Here is a 19,630-nt window from a genome sequence, read left to right as displayed (position 1 = left end):
GGTACTAGGAAAACTGGAAAACCACAAGCAAAAGAATGAAACTAAACTGTTGTCTATCACCATACACCAAAATTAACTCAAAATGGATTAAGGACCTGAATATAAGACTTGAAACAATAAATTGCAAAGAAGAAAACATAGGAACTAAACTCATGGACCTTAGACTTAAAGAAGATTTTATGAATTTGATCTCAAAGGAAAGGGAAGTAAAAGCAAAATTATATAAATGGGAGTATATCTAAAAGAAACCATGCACAGCAAAAGAAACCATGAACAAGGTAAAGAGACAGCCATCCAAATAGGAAAATATATTTGCAAGCAATGCCTCTGATAAAGGACTAATATCCAAAATATACAAAGAACGCATACAACTCAATAACAACAACAACAAAAATGATCCAATCAAAAAATGGGCAGAGGACCTGAACAGATACTTCTCCCTAGAGGACATACAAATGGCCAACAAATATATTAAAAGATGCTCAACATTGCTAGCTATTAGGAAATACAAATCAAAACCACAATGAGATACCGTCTCACACCTGTTAGAATAGCTATAATCAACAGGACAAGTAATGACAAATGTTGGAGAGGATGCAGAGAAAAAGGAACCTTCATACACTGCTGATGAGACTGCAAATTCATACAGCCACTATGGAAAACAGCATGGAGTTTCCTAAAAAAACTAAGAATTGATCTACCATATGATCCAGCAATCCTTCTACTGGGTATTTATACCAAAGACTTGAAAACATATATCCAAAAAGATATTTGCATACCAATGTTCATAGCAGCATTATTCACAGTGGCTAGAACATGAAAGCAATTGAAGTGCCTTAGGAGAGATGACTGGATAAAGAAGCGGTGGTACATATATACAATGGAATATTATTCAGCTATAAGAAGAGATGAAATACTGCCATTTGAGATCATAATTAAGTACCATTACACAAATATTAGAAAGGCTAAAATTTAAAAGTCTGAAAACACCATTGATTTTCTTATTTTTTCAACCCCCAAAACTTGTAAATCCTATTTATAAGTTTAAACCTGTACTCCATAAGAAACAAATTTACTAGCTACAGTACAATGTTTATGTACATTGTATAGTTCCTTTATCTTTAGCTTTTGAATTTGTAATTTCCTGTCAAAACACAATGTTCCAAAAATACTTAGGTCAGTTCTTCCCCATCCTTGCCCTCATCTTCTGTAGTGAAATTATATTGTCATCATTATATATTACAGAGTTTCATTTATTTGTCACAGTCTATATTTTATATTGGGATTACCTAATGTTCTGTTTTGTTATTATTGTTTGCTTTGTTTTAGTTAATATGCATCAAAGTTCACCCTTTTTGATAAAAAATTTTATGGATTTTGGAAAATGCATAGAGTCATATATCCACATCCCCCTTAGCGAAGAGAACAATTTCTAAAGTTTTAATATAGACTAGGTTCGTTATACTAAAAAACAAACAAACAAAAAATATCCAAAGTCTATTTTCTATTACCTTCATAACTCTTTTGAATCTTACTTAAATCTACTGTGTTTTATATATCTTCTTATTTACATACTATAATTTTAGAGTTAAGTATTATTATTTCTTTAATATGAAAGATAAAGTCAGCAGATTGCATATAGTAGTATATATTTATTAAGCGAGTTTATTGTGAAACGGACAGCATTTCTTTCTCTAAGACATATTATTTATCCATTCTTTTTTAATCTTTTTAGACATATACTCCATGTATCATGTTTTATTTAAATATTGAAAGGAATTCAAATATCTAAAATTAAATCACTTAATTCTGAGAAATACAGCATAAAAATAAAAACATGCCTTAAGAGAATAAAGCAGAATGAGTGTTATTAAGTCAAAAAACATACAACAGAATGTTATAATGAAGTTTGAAAAAGTGTAAAAAGTGTTATTGCATTCAAAATAGACACAAACAAGCTAAGGGCATACAAACTCATAAGAACAAAGGGTAAAGAAAAATATAAATTATGATAATAAAGAAAAATTTTTTATTATTTCACACAAATTTTGCTTTTTTGCTCTTAATGTTGTTAACAATTTAGGCATCCAATTTATACTTGATTGGATACATCAAATCCAATTAGGAAAAACTGCTTTAGACTGAAAATCATGGCCTAAATATTTTGAGCTCACATATAAGTGCCAGTCTTACATTACAAGGGTCAAGGTAAATCAGAAACCCAAAGTTATTTAGAGAGCTATGCCAAGACAAACTAGAAATTTTTGCTAAGTACTATTCAGGAAAATTGAGGCCATAATCCATTCCTGCCTCTTCTTCCTAGCCTTCACAGGTATGACCCAAAACGCAAGTATATCTGTTACCTATAATCTTTTCTGTTTTTCATCCTCAAGACATATTATCTCCCATCTTATTATCTCTAATGTGCCCTATGGATCACACATTTTTATTTGATCTGGCACTTTAAAATATTTTAATTGTGGTAAAATATACATTACATAAAATTAGCATCTTAAGTATACAGTTCAGTATGTTTTAAGTGTGCAGTTCAATATTGATAAGTATATTCACATCGTTGTCCAACCAATCTCTAGAACGTTTTCATTTGCAAAACTGAAACTCTATATGGATTAAACATAGCTTTTATTTTCCCCTCTCCCCAACTCCTGGTAATCAAGCTGCTTTTTTTTTTTAAATGAATTTGACTATTCTAGATACCTTGTATAAGTGAAATAAATAGTATTTTTCTTTCCACCTAGCATAATGTCCTCAAGAGTCATCCATGTTGTAGCATATGTCGGTATTTCCTTTCATTTTAAGATTAAATAATATCTATTGTATGTACAGACCACATTTTGTATACCCAATCATCTGTTGGTTGATACTTGGGTTGCTTCCATCTTTTGGCTATTATGAATAAAGCTACTATGAACATATCTATTTAAGACTCTACTTTTAATTATTTTTTATATATACCAAGAATCGGAGCTACTGGATAATATATAATTCTATTTTTAATTTTTGAGAAACTCTTCTATTGTTTTCTTTATGTAAATTAGTGACTACACTAATTTACATTTCCAATAACAGTACACAATAATGACACATATGATAGTAAACATGTGACAAATATTGCCTGTCTCCCCTGAAATACAGTCTCGATTGTTCCTTGAGTTGAACTTCATTCTCCTTGCTGGTATATTAGTGAAATTAGGATTCTCCCAAATCTTCATTAGTGGGCTTCAGATATTTGTCTTCACCCTCATGAAATATGAATAGAGAGTCTTTTCCCTGTCTTTGTCCTTATTTTTAAGTATTTTGGTACCTGAATCACAATCTTCCTCTTCTCCACAAGTCTCACCATTATCCAGGGGAACATCACCTCTATATGAATGATGCAAGATGAAATTATTTCTTCTTGATTCCAACAGTATTGACCTTAACATAAAGTATGCTTAAGTGTGTGTATACATCTTTGTAAATCTGTGTGGAAAATAATCTGAAATCCAAATGAAACAATAGCTTAATTTTTAAAAAAATGAATAAATGTGAAATATCCTTCTTTTATCTGTGCTGATTCCAGGTGTGCAACTTGGAATACAAGTTTTCTACATAGACTAGAATAAAAGGTATATGAACATAATTGCCCATACCCAAAGTCTAATGTAGTCTCCCCAGTAAAAAATATGTAATACAAATAGCTCTTAGTCTGAGATATATATATCTTGAGAATCTTGGATGTCTCATGAGAAGGTGAAATTGTGTTTACAAATTTCCTGATAATTAAAGGTGGGGTTATTTAATGCTGAAAATAAAGATCTCATTTGATTCTTTTCTAGCATATAGAAAAAAAAAATACCATATGATCCAGATTAGATAAAAGTTGTTTACACTTCCAGTGAATATCCTCTTTTCTCTATAGTAGTAGGCTACACTCGTAAGATATATTTCAGTGATCTCTTCCTGTAATTAATTTCTAACAGAATTAGTTTTAATTTTTATTCCTAAAAGATGACCAAATTTGCCATGTATATTAAATGTTGGGTAAATATGTATTTTTTAATTAATTAATGCAATTTTAGTATTTTTGGATCCTATTAATCTCGAATTCCATGATTTAGTTATCATTCTCTTTGCTTATGTTTTGATATCTAAAAACATGTTCTCAACTTTTTGTTAAAGATAGCAGAAAAAGGAAATTCCATACTTATTTCTCTTTTAAAAACTTATTTTAAAAATCTGTTTTTGCTTCAGTGCAAATATTGCATACTGACAAAGAGTATCTGAAACCAGCAACATGTTATCTCTGAATTAGTGTTGAGCTAAAAGACTACACAATTCTCTCTAATAGAGGACATGGTAAAATTATGTGAATTGTGTGCTCAAAAGACTTTTGTAGTATTTCTTTTGCCATTATTTTTTGGGGTGTTTTGTCCTTGGATAAGTTTATCTGTATACTTGGATATGAAACTCATGGAGATTCTACAGGAAGGTGAGGCCAACCCATACCTGGAAGATGGAGATACAGCAAGACTAGGGTTCTGATTAGTTACTAAGCAGGGTATGAAATGATAACACAGAAGGGAGCAATAAAGTTTTTGACCTTAGAACAATATAGTCATTTACAGGACCAATATGATAGAATCTTATACCTATTTGATGGCAAAAATTGAGAACTCTGATAATATCCAAATATAATTGATAGGAGCTTTTATAGATTATTAATATGAGTATACATTGGTATAATCACTTTGGAAAAGAGCTTAGTATTATGTTGATGTCGACCGTCATGTACATTTTTACACGGAAACTCTATTCTTAGTATGTGTGAATTTAATACATCTTTTGAACACATATAGCTAAAGACATACACACATATATTAACAAAAAAATTTTGAACCAGCATAAACTTGAAAACAATCTTAATACATTGAAAGTAGAATGAACAAATAGTGGCATAGTCACACATTAGAATATCACACAAAATTTATAAGCTATATCTACAAAAAACAATACAAATGATAATCCTGGCAATAATATGTGTGGATATAAAAATCCCAGGAAAACACAAACTCCACCTTAAAGTTTTATAAAGTAAAAGGAAAACAAAAACAATAACAGAGAAACATTTTTAGGACTAAAAATATCATATAATAAAATAGTAAGAGCATGATAAAATATTAGTATCTTAATATATACACTTTAAAAATGACATCAAAATGAAAGAACAGAGAAAGTAAAAGATGGAAAGGGCATAACTTGCAAATAATAAACATAAATGAGCTGGAATAGTGATACTAAAAACACAAATAGGTTTTAAAGTGAATAAATGCTGAAGAAATAAAGAGGAAAATTTTATATTGATAAAAATATCAGCTAATGAGACAGATACAACAATTAAAAAATATGTAAACCTAACAATAGTGACCAAAAATATGTGAAACAAAATTGTCAGAATTAAAGAAAAAAATAAACATTTTAGCATTAAGAGTTGGAAATTTCAATACCCTACTGTTAATGAATAGAACAACTAGGCAGATCAGTGAGGAAATATAAACCTTGCACAACACTGTAAATCAACTAGACCTACTAGGCATCTATCTATAGAATACTCCACCCAACAAACACAGAATACATATTCTTTTCAAGTACCCAGAAAACATTCTTAAAGATAGGCCATATGTTAGACCATAAAACAAGCCTCAATAAATTGAAAAGGAGTAAAATCATATAACACATGTCCTTTGACCATGATGAAATAAAATTATACATAAACAACAGAAGGAAATAGTAAAATTCACAAATGTGGAATTTCAAAAATATGCCATGAAGAAAGTGAAAAAATAAGCCATAAAATTAGAGAAGCTATTTGTAAATCACATATCTGATAAGGGACCTATATTTAGAATATATAAGTAATTTTTTAAAACATAATAAAAGACAAATAACCCCATTAAAACCTAAGCAAATTATCTGAATAGACCTTTCTCCAAGGATGATACACCAAAAGACAATAAGCGTATAAAAGGATGCTTTCATTAGTCATCAGGGAAATGTAAATCAAAGCCACAGTGTGATACTACTTTACACCCACTACAATCTGAAAAATCAAAATGTCAGATAATGTGTTGATGAAAATGGGAAGACATTGAAACACTCATACACTGCTAGTAGAAATACTAAATGGTGCAGCTGCTTTAGAAACCAGTTTGGCGGTTCCTCAAACTATTAAACATATGACCCAGTAATTTCACTCCTAGGTATACATCCAATGTAGAGAGCCAGATCTGAGCCTGACCCATGGCCGAAGCATTGGCAAAGCCTTGCTTGACTGTGTTATAATCTGCCAAGGACAGAGAAGCAAAACAGTGAACAGACAGCTGCTTCTAGTTTAGCATAGATAACCAGGTACAGACAAGCATTGGGAAATATTGCTGCCAGCAAGTTTCAAGTTCTGAGAAGAAGACTCCCTCTCCCTCCTCAGCCTTCAAAACTATATAATAAATGAGCTGAGCTTGCCTCAGAGTCACTGTATGTGACCAAAGTGTAGTGTCTCACCTGGCCCCAGCTTTTGTACATAGTCTCTGTGTTTTTCTCCATCTTTCCATTGCCCCCTCTCAGGTATATTAACCCTCTAGCCATGCAGGTTGTGGCAATCCAAAAAAAAAATGAAAGCTTATATACACACAAAAATGTGTACATTAATATTTATAGCAGGATGATTAATAGTAGTCGAAGTAGAATAAATCTGAATGTCCTCAGTAGATAAATGGATAAACAAATAGTGGTATATCAATACAATAGAATATTAATTATGCCATAAAAAGGAATAAAGTACTGATATATGCTACAGCATGGATAAACCTTGAAATGTTATGCTAACTGAAAGAAGGCAAACATAAAAGACTTCATTTCATGATTCCATTTATATAAAAGTTGAGAATAGGGAAATCTATATGTGGACAGAAAGTAGATTAGTGCTTGCTTAGGGCTGGGGAATGGAATAAGGGGATGGGGTGGTAAAAAAATTACAGAGTATTATTCTTTTTAGGGGAGGGTAATAAAAATGTTCTGAAAATGACTGTTGTGATGGTTCCACATAACTATAAATTTACTAAATAAAAACTATTGACTTATAGACTTTAAAATTGTGAACTACAGTATATAAATTACATCTCAATATAGCTGTCAAAAATAAAAGAATCATTATCCATAACATGTACTGTTCAGCTCTTCAGAATCTAGAGCTTCTCCACTAAAGCCATTTACTTCAGTTCTGATGTCAAGCTTCACTTTAACAAAAATATGTGTAAGACAGGAAAGGAAAGGAAGCCCCATGGTTTTAAGATACCTTGCCTAACAACAAATGTAGGTATCTTTACCAACATGTATATATTTAGAAATACAAATATTTTCAGTATAAACGAAGAGAGATTAGGCATAAAATTGAAGATGTTCAGACACAACTTACAATTTTCAATGTTTCCTCCAAACACGATGTATTTTCTACCTCTGCACACAGAAAAGACCTAGAACAAAAGTCAAATGGGAGTGTTAGAGGATAAAATAGTGACATTATTAGAGAATACATCCTATAGAGTTCTTTGCATCCTGATTCAAACAACAGTAAAGTAACAGGAAAAAGATGTTTGAATATAGATTAAATGATATTGAGGAATATTTGTTACTTTTGTTAGACATTATGGAGATGTTATGTAAAACATGTATATATACATATATATCTGCATATAATAAGCTTATATGAACACAAATGTAATTGTGTATATATACACACATATACAAATTTGAGGAAAGAAGAGATTAAACATGATTGGTAAGTATTAATATTTGAAGTGGGACAATGAATATAAGAAAGTTCATTATAATATCTTTCTGCTCTTGACTATGTTTAAAATTTTCCATAAATATTTTTAAATATTTTAAATATTTAAAAATATTTTAAATATTTAAAAATATTTTAAATATTTTTAAATTTCTAATGTCTCTTTCAAAGACTTTTTATAAAACTTTTCTATGTTAAGTAGCATCAGTCAAATTGAAATACCTACTTTGAAATTATGAGTCAGGAATGGGGAATGGCTCTCATAAATCTCATCAAATCATATCTGTTTCTTCTTGTAACTATTTTAAAAAGTACAATGATGATTTACATGAATTTTTAAAAAATTAGCAGTCACTTTATTTACAGTCATTCCTCATATGTTAATATGAAAGAGAGATAAGTGTTGGTCGCTCTGGGTAAAAGGTAAAAGTGTTTAGTTATTAATAAACCAGTCTTTGCATATGCATAATATTGTATTGTTTATTTGCACTTGTAACTTTGTAATAACCTTTGAAATGCCAAGAACCTAACATGATTCAACACATATTATGACCCCACTTGCCTGTCTCCTCCCACAACTACTTCTATTTACTTCCACTGCTTGTGTATGAACCGTGGATAAAATGTAATTCCAGATTATCCCCTCTACTTTATATCTCTAACAGCACAAAGTGTTTTTCATCCTATATGTTAGTCTAAGCTTTCCAAATGGTAAGACACTTCAGGAAATCTGTGCATTTTCATATCCTGTACTGCCAACTTGAATAACAATTATGATCTCTTGGAATATATTATATTTGGTTCCCATTCCCCCAAACACCTTTCAAATGATAAAACAAAGCTGTTCTCTGAAAGCAAAGAGAGTTTATAATCCAGCGTCTTTATGTTTGTGGTTAAATTAAAAGTGAAATAAAATGCTATCATCTAAGCTGCTTAATTTATATCAATAAATTGTTTTTTATGTTTCTATGTTTATGTTTTATGTTTATATTTCCCTAGAAATTATGAAGAAATTGGGAAAATCAGGCAAAAGCTTGTTATTAAGAAAGAGCATGTGCATTTGAACTGGTTTAATCCACTTTACACTTAAAGAACCAAATGGCCTTGGGAAATCACTTAACTGTTAAAGTCTTATTGTCCTGTCATTGATAAGAATAGACCTTATAATACTTCTAATCATAGGTTTTTTTTTGTTGTTGTTGTTGTTTTTGCTAAAAAATTAGTTAAAACATATTTTTGCGGATGGAAAAGAGACATGTATTAGTTAATACCAGCTACTCTACAAAACATTGTCAAAAATAAGCAATGGTTAAAACATATAGATGCTTATTCTTTACTATGTTAAAGTCTAAAAAGGTGTTCCATATAAAAACTACTTTCTAAGAGGTGATTCAAGGACCCAGCCTGCTTCCATCTCATGATTGCACTACTAATAGTTTTTATAATTGTTTTAAATGCTAATGTCCAATTGGAAGATAAAAGGATATTTGGAAAGAAAAGAACTAAGAAAATAAAAGCCCAAATTATGTTACCAGTGGTATGCAAAATATTTTGAGCAGTGGACTGAAAAATCAATGATATAGTTCACTCCTTTTCAATCTCTTTTTTATACTGTGATGTTTGAAAAATATTTTCTTCCTGCTTTCTTGATTTAATTTACACTAGACCAGATACCTTAACACTCTGGAGCCACTGACATTTTCCACGATAGATTTCAAGGGTTCTTTGCAATGTTCATGACATGAAATAGTAGGGTATAAAAATATAGCCTTTGATTCTTACTTTGAAACCCTGAAAGAGATATTTAAAATGAGATGACTTATGATCACCAGCATCAATTTCAAGGAGAGGGACTCCCTAAGAGACCATTGGGGACTACTCACCTTTTCCTTCACATGCCATTTCATTCACAAGTTAATGGCTCTTACTATATGGAGGGGTTTCCTTGTTGTTTTTATTTTTTTCTGATTGCATTTATAACACTTTTATGTCTTTATAATTTCCTAGCTATAGTTTGTATATATGTATTTTTTTTTTTTTACAGAATTCCCCTTAAAAAAACTTCATAGCATAACCATTTAGCAATATATAGATAGAACATTTAACTGGAGTGGGTGTTCTGGGTGCTGATGTTCATCCTTGTGTGTGTTATTTCTTTGGAATATTCCCAGAGGTGCATCATGGCTTTTTCCAAAATATTTCCCTGCTTGTTACCTTTTCTCTGCTATGTGACTATGTGAACATATGGGCTTCAGTGCTCTTTTCTTATACCAGATAGAGTAAAAAGTGATTGAAAAATCATTCTAAACAGACAAGCATACAATGTCCTGGGTTAAATGAATTTAGTGATTTTTAATGTCATTTCTATTATATTGAAATAGGCTTGGCACTGGAGACATTCTTTACTTGGAAAAGACTGAGAAAACTGGGGTTTCTGTGCATTTTCATCTGAGCAAAGGGAGACCTGGTGAATGCAGAACAGTCAGAGGGAACTGTTAACTGAGGATTAAGCTTTGACAAGCAAGCTGCTTGCCAATAAATTTCAAACCCATCTATGCAAGTCATGCAATAACAGCAGACTTGCAAAGCAATTAAAGTCAGCCCTTCCTGTTTAATTTCTGCAAAGTGGGGTTGGACTGCCTGAGCTTTCATTTGCTGTAAATGAAATGAGCCAGGAACATACTGAAGTCCTGGTGAACACCTGGTGCTTTCTCACAGATTTTCTTTTCTTTTTTTTTTTTAACTAAGGGTGAAAGTGAGAAACATTTTATCAGCAGAAAAATAAAAATAGGAGAACTTGATTAATAGGAGTCACTATTTTAAAGCAAATCAAATATTTGTTTCATCATCTGCTGCCACTGTTTTTGAGCAATTTTTCTCCTGACTCCAAAGCAACATCATAGACATATTTATATATAGCAGAGTGACTAAATGAACTATTTTGTCAGATATAATCTAAATTCTCCTGTATAACCCTTCATCCTCCCCTACTCAACCTTAATTTTTCCGTGCCTATATTTAGTACTTCTTGCCACTAACCTTTCTTGGGAAATAGGGTTGAATTGAGTGTGAGATATAATAAGTTGTATTTAAGGTTATAATTCTAGATCTTGTACTAATTTACACTAATCACTTTAGAGGATATATTATTCCACCAATAAACATTATGCTGTATATTCTCTGAGGTTTACTTTTTATATTTCTATACTCATAATGCACATATATATGTAGTCAGCTTATTGACAGCATGAAATTTCTCATTAAAATGATTTTAGTTTCAATATCAGTTTTGCCACTAACTGGGTGATTGTATGATTTTATGAATAAAACTTAGTCTTTGACAATTATTGTGTTTATCTTCAAGTTGGTGATAACATGAGTACCATAAATAAATAAGGTTTATAAAGCTCTTAATTCAATATGTTGCAGTTACTCCTAAGTATATATTATTCATATTTAAACTCTACATACATATCCTGCATATCACAAAAATGGAGTCATGCAATATATTTTTTGTTTTATTACCTAATGGTTTTATTTAACAATATAGTATAGATCTTTTTGAATAATATGAATATATGATGGATATCATAATAAAATTTATTATTCATCACAATTTTTGGTGGCTGCCAGTATTTCAATATATGGATGTACCTTAAATTATTTAACAATTCTCTAGGAATGGATATCCTTGACATTTCCATTTCTTGCTACAATAAAAGTGCTTCCATGAATGAACTTTAACCTAAATCTTTGTAACTTTTTCTTTATTTTCAAAGTATATAATGATGAAATAATATTGTTGAAGGAAAAGTTTTTATTCAAAAGCTTAAAATTTTGTACATATTTTCAAATTGCCCTTCAAAAAAGTTATATGAATTTCCATTTAATAAAGAGTTAATCTTAATATGAATTCCAGAGTTTGTTTTTACTTTATTGTAACTGTATTTGTAGAGCTAAGGATTATTAACTACATTTTGAATAAAATCTGCAATTTATTTCTGAATCTGAATATAATACAGCTATGCAAGTAAATTCTAAGAAGTTAATATTGCATAAGGAATTAAAATGGTAGTTATTTTCCAGAAGTATTTATAACTCATTTTTTCTAGAACTATAAGTACATCATTTTAAAGCAAGAGACCATTAAAAATAAATGATACTATCTAAAATTCTCTCTTTAAATAGTTAACTATTTGTTCTCCATAGGTGGAGAAAATAAGCCTGTTGGTTACTAAAATATCAAGTATGTCTTAAAAATAATGAATTATCTATCAAGTTTCTGACAAAATGGAGGAAACATTGTGGAAAACGACAAGATACAACTGCTCAGACATGTGAGTCCCTGGTGATAAAGGCCAAAACTAAGGCATTATTGATGACTATGATGAGAAAGTGACCGATAATTGATATATTAAGAAGGCAGAGTTACCAGGACTTGGTCATCAATTTAATGTGGAAGTTGAGAGCAAGAGAGCAATCACACTTCCCCACAACAGGCCTGCCACCTCTATTTGAGAGCGTATGTCTCTCTATCTCAGCACTTACTACATTGAAATTATCTACTCATATTTATGTTTCTCACTATACTATATATCTTCTTATAGATAATCCATATTTAATCATATTTGTATTTTTGACATCTAGCACTTTATGTTTTGAAATGAATTAAAATGAGCTGAATGGTTCTCTATATTAGAGATCCAAGAACTATGGTACTAATAATATATTTCTATTACTTTAGAATTATGTAAATACTATCTGTGACTAGAGACTTTGAGAAAACATAATAGATTGTGGGTATGGTTGTTAAGGAATCATGGGTATAAGGAGTATAGGGAGGGTATAGGAAGGGACTATTATACTTGTCACCAAGAGATATGTTTCTAACTTTGTTAATTTACCTAGTTAAACACTGGACATCCTTGATCTCTCTCTTATAGAATTTCTAGCCTGAGGTTTGACTTTCACAGTTTTAAGAATTATAATGCACTTTTGTAAAGGTGCTACACATAAAAAGAAACCACAAAATGATAACCTAAATCTCACATATTTATAATACCTTGAATGAAAAATAATATAGCCCATTTTTCTAACAAATTCTCAGATTATGAAAAAGAATTAAAGTAGAAAATCTGATCAAGACAATATGCTTAAAACTAAATACAAGGGCAGAGTAAAATCAAAATATGGAAGGACATCTAGAATTTGTACAGGGCTATCATTTAAGGTTCAGAATTAAGTGATAACTTCTCTTATTTGTGTTAAAGTCGTGTTTGGCTATAATTTCAATGCAATCCAAAGTAATGGCGACTTCAATAACATATGTTTATTTGTCTTATATAAGTATAGAGTTGTCTGATGGCTCTGTTATACACCGTCCTCAGGGACCCAGGCTCATTCTAGCTTTCCATCATTTCTAGGGTGTACTGTAATCCTCATGGTTCAAGGTGGAATCCCTATCATTATGATTGTATTCCAAAAATCATTAAGAAAAAATAGGAGAAGAAATATTTTCAAAAGGTAAGCATCAATTAATCTTTAACTAAACCTGAAAATAAGTCACATTATCTTTAGCTTGTTACACAGATATCTTTGCATAATATAAAACCTGGCATTTAGCCAAGACAGTCACATGGAAGTAGTCACGTATAAACAAATGAATTTCTGTTCTGTGAACAGATGAATTTTCTATTAACATGGAAAATGTGAGTAATAGACTATAACTTTTTCTAGAATCTTACCTCTTTTGTTACTCCAATATTCATGTGTAGCATTTTGCACACATAGGGTATACCCAGTACTTTAGGAGGAAAGAAAAATACCAATAAAGTCTTCTTCAGTTTCTGCCTCCAACTCAAAATGTAGAGTTCTGGGGTACTACACATTTTTATTAGGTGTGAATGTGGTTTATTATGGTCCAGAAACCTCTAAACTAAAGGACAACAAGTCTGCTTTCTACCACAGCCATCTTACCCACTATGTGAGGGGTGATAGTGAGATAAGAATAAGATAAATGCAATAAAAGCTTCCACCTAGAAAAGAAAATAGCAACTGGCATTTGTTATCCACAAAAATTATCCCATCTTTTGGGCAGAAATAGAAATACCTATTTTTATAGTTGCACAATTTATTTTGTGAGTTCATCCAGAAGCTTCTTAGGAAGATTTTTTTCTACTCTGTGAGACAAATAATCTTTTTCATTGTCTGCCATAATTCTTGGTTCTCTCTGGGTAGTTCCTCTATGTCTTTTATCTCCAAAACTTAAGTTACCATTGAATAGTTTCCACTTCCAAAATCTTAACAGCTTTAATCATCTCCTTTCTGCTGGCTCAAAATTGAGGCTTCAACCAGTGCATTAGAAGTAAACGCAGGCTTTTATCGACAAGGCCTATAGTATCTATGGCAATAAAATTCCCACCCTCCCCGCCCCCCTCCCCGCAAATTTTAAAAGGCATACTTGCAAGTAAACACAGAAAAAAATCTTATTTAGACGTAGTTTAAAGCTTTAAATTTCTTATCATTTTTCTTTTGACATCAGTGGTAAGGTAGTAGTTTTAATTGATCTTATGTCAATGTTATAGATGATTTAATACAGAGAATGAGAGATTAAAGTATTAAATATTTGTAATTATATTAGCATCCTTAACTTATATACAAAGTAAATATTTCGAGCCCTTCTCGAATTTCTTCAAAGTGAAAATTTCTGCAAAGAAGTTTTGAGCAACAGTCATATCCTGCTAAGGATTCCTCTTCATTGTCATTTTTTATGTTTATTTCACTTTGAAATCCAGATTCAATGACCTTTTAAGTCTATCAAGTTTCTAATTACTTGTACTATCAGTTTAGATTTCAGGCAGCAGACAGGTTTTTCTTCAGGAAAGTTATACTCCTCCTACCTCTGTTTTCAGATGTACTAGTTGTAGCCTATTTATAGGATATTGTTAAAACAAACAAACAAACAAAAAAACACACCATTTCTGGTGCATAATTCTATTTCAGTTAGAATAACATTAAGATCCAATGATAAAAAAAAATGTTAAAATAAGGTACATTTTTTCCTCTCTTTTCTAAACAGATTCCGTTAGGTAGTTAGATAGACATGGGTAACAGAAGAACAAAGAAATGAAGGCCTTTCTCAAAGAATTCCTTTAGGACCTCCCTGGAACATCTATTTTATGGTTATAAATTACCTCTACATCTTAAGACACGAGGAGTAAGAAGTCATAAAAGAGTGGCTGGTTTAATACGACTGCAAGTGCATAAGAAATCAGTCCTACTCTAACCTCCCTGTGACCTAGCCTCATTATGCCATCATTATAATATCATGCCTATGTCTGGAAGTTCATGAATTTAATTATAACAAATAGTTCTGGATAACCCCATGCACAGTGGGCATAGGGTTATATAATAGCCAAATGTCAATCAAAATGACCTCACATGCCAACAATCATCTAGCACCACCTCATAACCTCCCATCATGGCCCTAATATAATACAGACTTCCCCACTTCTGATGGGTTACAGCCTTCTTTGCTGTAACCTGTCCCTCCCTTGGAGTATACTTTAATCATACCTTTTGTTTTCATACAGTTATAACCCTCTTGGGCATGACCGCTTCTTTCTTAAAATGTACTTTCAGAGAGAAAAAATGGTGTAGATGATAGAGGCTCTGTTCATCCCTCTGGCAACCAAATCAAAGTTACGACAGAAACAAGGAGCAGCAGCAAGGAAAAATCACTTGGGATCTAGATGTACAGCCATACAACTATGGAGAAATCTAAGAAAGCACCCTGCAACAGCAGAAGGTAGGACGGGGCGATGACATGGAGCTGTCTGGTCCCCAGAAGCTGAGTGAGACAGAGGCTGCGGCAGACGCCTTTTAAAGGGGCCACGGCCGCGAGTGGATTTTTGCAGTGATGGACCTGCTTGCTCTGAGCACCAGTGCCTGTTCAGCTGCATGTGGGGGCACCAGAGACTTACAGGGAGACATTATCAGAATGAGGGCCAAGGTGAGACTTGCTCAGTATGGAAGTGCCAGCAGTATCCATTGTTCCCTGTTGAGCCTTCCCCCCACCAGTGTGCCTGATACAGCACTGCCATAGCTGTGAGGTCATCAAACTGGATTACAGAGGTTGCTCCAACCAGAGGATTCCCTGAAACCCCACCTCGCCCAACTCGGGTCCCACCCAAGGCACATCCAGGTATATCCTCAGAGAGTCAGGTGCTCCTTGCTGAGACTCACACTGGGGAGTAAGCTGGCCTTGGTTTCAAGGTTGGCCTTTTGAGGCAACTATAAGCACAGCATCTGTGGATTGCTTGCTGAATCTTAACAGGTGGCCCTGGAGGGTTAGAGGCTTGAGCTAAATTTGGTCTGCAGCTGAACTCCTCTCAGGACACCGACTTCACAAAATCCACACTAATAAGACCGGAAGACTTAGGAGCTTTGCTTAGTACATAGAAATAGACACAGAAAGGCAGCCAAAATGGGAAGACAAAGAAGCAGAAACCATATGACAGAACAGAATAGAGATCCAGATATAATGAAGTCAAGTAATCTAACAGATGGAGAATTCAAAACACTGGTTATAAAGATGCTCAATGAACTTTTGGGAAGTGCAGAGAACTCCAACAAAGAGATAAAAATGGAAATGGAAATGATAAATGGGAACCAGTATGAAATGGAGAACACATTATCTGAGATGAGAAGTATATTAAATAGAATAAACAAAGAAATAAATAAGTGAATAGAGAAGAGGATCAAATGCCTATCTAGAGGACAGGAAAGCCAATCAGGACACTCAATCAGAATGGCAAGAAAAAAGATGCCAAGACTATAAAAATAATTTAAGGAGAATATGGGACATTATTAAGGCTCCAAATATTTGTCTGATTGGCGTAACAGAAGAAAATCAAGATGTTGAATGTTTGAAGAAATATTGATGGAAAACTTCTCTAACTTGGTGAAGGAAATGGACATAAAACCCCAAGAAGCTCAGAGAATTCCAAAAATCAGGGATCCAAAGAGTCCCACACCAAGACACATCATAATTAAAATGCCAAAGGTTAAATACAAAGAAAGAATATTAAAAACAGCAAGAGGGGGGAAAAAATACTTATAAGGGAACACCCGTAAGATTGGAAGCTGATTTCTTAAAAGAAACTATGGCAAAAAATATTTGACAGGATGAAGACCCAGGATATACAAATGAGAATAATTTACCCAGCAAAGCTATCACTTAGAGTTGAAGGACAGATAAAGAGCTTCTCAAACAAAAATAAGCTAAAGGAATTTATCACCACTAAGCCAGTATTACAGGAAATGTTGGAGGGACTTCTTTAAGAAGAAAAAGAACATGTATCAAAAACAGGAGTAAAGAATGGTAACAACTACATTCCTATCAATAAGTACCTTAAGTGGAAAAGAACTAAGTGCTCTGACCAAAAGATAGAGTGGCTGAAAGGATAAGAGAACAAAGACCCCTACATATGAAAAGGAAGAGGGTGGAAAAAGATATTGCTTTGATGGACCTAGAAAGTATTTAAGTCTGACAGAGAAAGACAAACACTATATGATTTCATTTATATGTGAAATTTAAGAAATAAAAAGAACAAACTAATCAAAAACAGACTCACAAATATAGTGGACAATTTGGTGATGGACAAAGGGGAGGGGTGTTTGGGGGCTGGGAGAATGGGGTGAAGGGTTAAAGAAGTACAAATTAGTAGCTGATGAATGGTCATGGGGATAGGGAGCACAGAATAGGGAATGAAATTAGCATTAATACATTGGCTAGGTGGAGGGTCGGAGAGGGAGGGAGCAATTAGGGGGATCATTTTACTAACTAGATGTCTAACTAATGTACTGTATACTTGAAATTAATTAAAAATTTTAAAAATTGTACTTTCAATAAATTTTACTTTTTCTAAATCTCGCTAATGTGTAATTCTTTACTGCTTTGGCAGGGAAGAACCAAGAACCCCTTCAGTGCTACTGGGGCAACAATGGATTTCAGATTGCCCCCACAGAAACAATTCTAGAGGTAACTGATGAGGGCAAGGATGGAGACTAGAAAATCCATGGAGACATCAAGAATCCAAACTTTATGCAAATTTTTAGGGTTAAATAATCCTGCTCTTTACCACCCTTGAAGAATACCTCCTCAGGTTAAAATGGCAGAGTAAGTAAACACTATGCTTCCCTCCTCTCATGACCACATCAAAATTACAACGAAACTACAGAACAACCATCATTAGAATCACCTGAAATCCAGCTGAACAGAAGTCTTGTAACTAAGGACTTATATAAGAAGCCACCACAAGACTGGTAGGAGGGGAAGAGATGCAGAACAAGCTGGTCCACACCCACATGTAGTAGTTAAAAAACGAGAGAGACATCTCAGCTATGAAGATCATCCTAAAGGAGTGAGAGGTTTCAGCCCCACTGCAGGCTTCTCAGCCCAGGGTTCTGGTAGTTCCCACAACTTTTGACTGTAAAAACCAGAGGAGATTGTGGCTAAGATGAAGGGCGGCTACAGTACTAGGCATTCCTCTTAAAGAGACTGCACATTGACTTATTGAAGGACTCACACTCTCTGACCTTCAGTGCTGGAATAGAAGCTCAAAAGTTGTCAGGGACATATAGGGAGGAACTGAGTTGTCTGGCTTCAGGCAAGGGCTAGAGGGGCAGCTTTCTCCCAGAGAGAAGTGCTGACAGAAGCCACTGTTTCTTTATTGAGCCCTCCTACCTCCCAGCCTGCAGATGCAGGCAGGCTGCCACCATCAATATGGCTGACACTGGTCATCCTGCCCTGCTAATTCCATGAGACCCTGCCCCAGCCAACTTGAGGGCCCACCCAACCACTTCCAATAAATTTTTCATACAGATGGTTTGTCTTGGCTCATGCTAAACTTTGCAGATTTCCCTAAAATCTCTCAAAATTTACAAAACCCCCCAAAATAGCTTCTGGCCTCAGTGTATCCCATATCTCTTTCTAGCAGCCCCAAGCATGGCATTAGCAGCAGCTGGTCTCCTTTCAAGGCTTAACCTTCTAGGCACCTCCAAACCCAGCATAGGGGGGTGGCCATCTGCAGATTGCTTGATGGCTCATGCCAGGGGTCCCTGGGCAGGACATAGGCTACAGCAGAACTTGGCCTGCAGTAGGCACCCTCCCAGATGATCCTGGGGCCAGTATGCCTGGTGGCTGGCTTTGGAACCAAAAGGAGCACCAGTTGGGAATGCATCTGAGGACAACACACCCAAAAGTCGGACTAGGCAGGTACCACCAGAGTCCTGCTACAACAAATCATGCTATGTACTGTAAGCCCTTGCACAACAGCTCCTCCACTATAGTCACTGGCCAGTCCTCACAACCAATTAGCCCAGGGATTCAATTCCTCTCAGTGATGTGCAAACAATAACTAAGGCTCACTACAACAGGAGGGCACACACAGTCTACACAAGGGACACATCTGGAGCACCTGCTTCAGATGACCAGGGAGACTGCACCATTGGGACCCCAAGGACACCTACTACACAAGGCTACTCTACTAAGATCATGAGACATGAAAGCACTTCTTAATACATAAAAACTAACACAGGGAGGCAGCCAAAATGGGGAGAGAAAGAACAGTCCCAAATGAAAGAAACAGAACAAAGCTCCAGAAAAAGAACTAAATAAAGGAGAGACAAGTAATCTACCAGATGCAGAGCTCAAAACACTGGTAATAAGGATGCTCAATGAACTTAGAGGAAGAGTAGATGAATTCAGTGAGAACTTTAACAAAC

The sequence above is a fragment of the Pteropus medius genome, unplaced genomic scaffold, assembly GCF_902729225.1.
Source record: "Pteropus medius unplaced genomic scaffold, Ma_sr-lr_union100, whole genome shotgun sequence".
Classification (NCBI taxonomy): Eukaryota; Metazoa; Chordata; class Mammalia; order Chiroptera; family Pteropodidae; genus Pteropus; species Pteropus medius.
The sequence above is the reverse complement of the archived record's forward strand: the minus strand, read 5'-3'. Positions refer to the sequence as shown.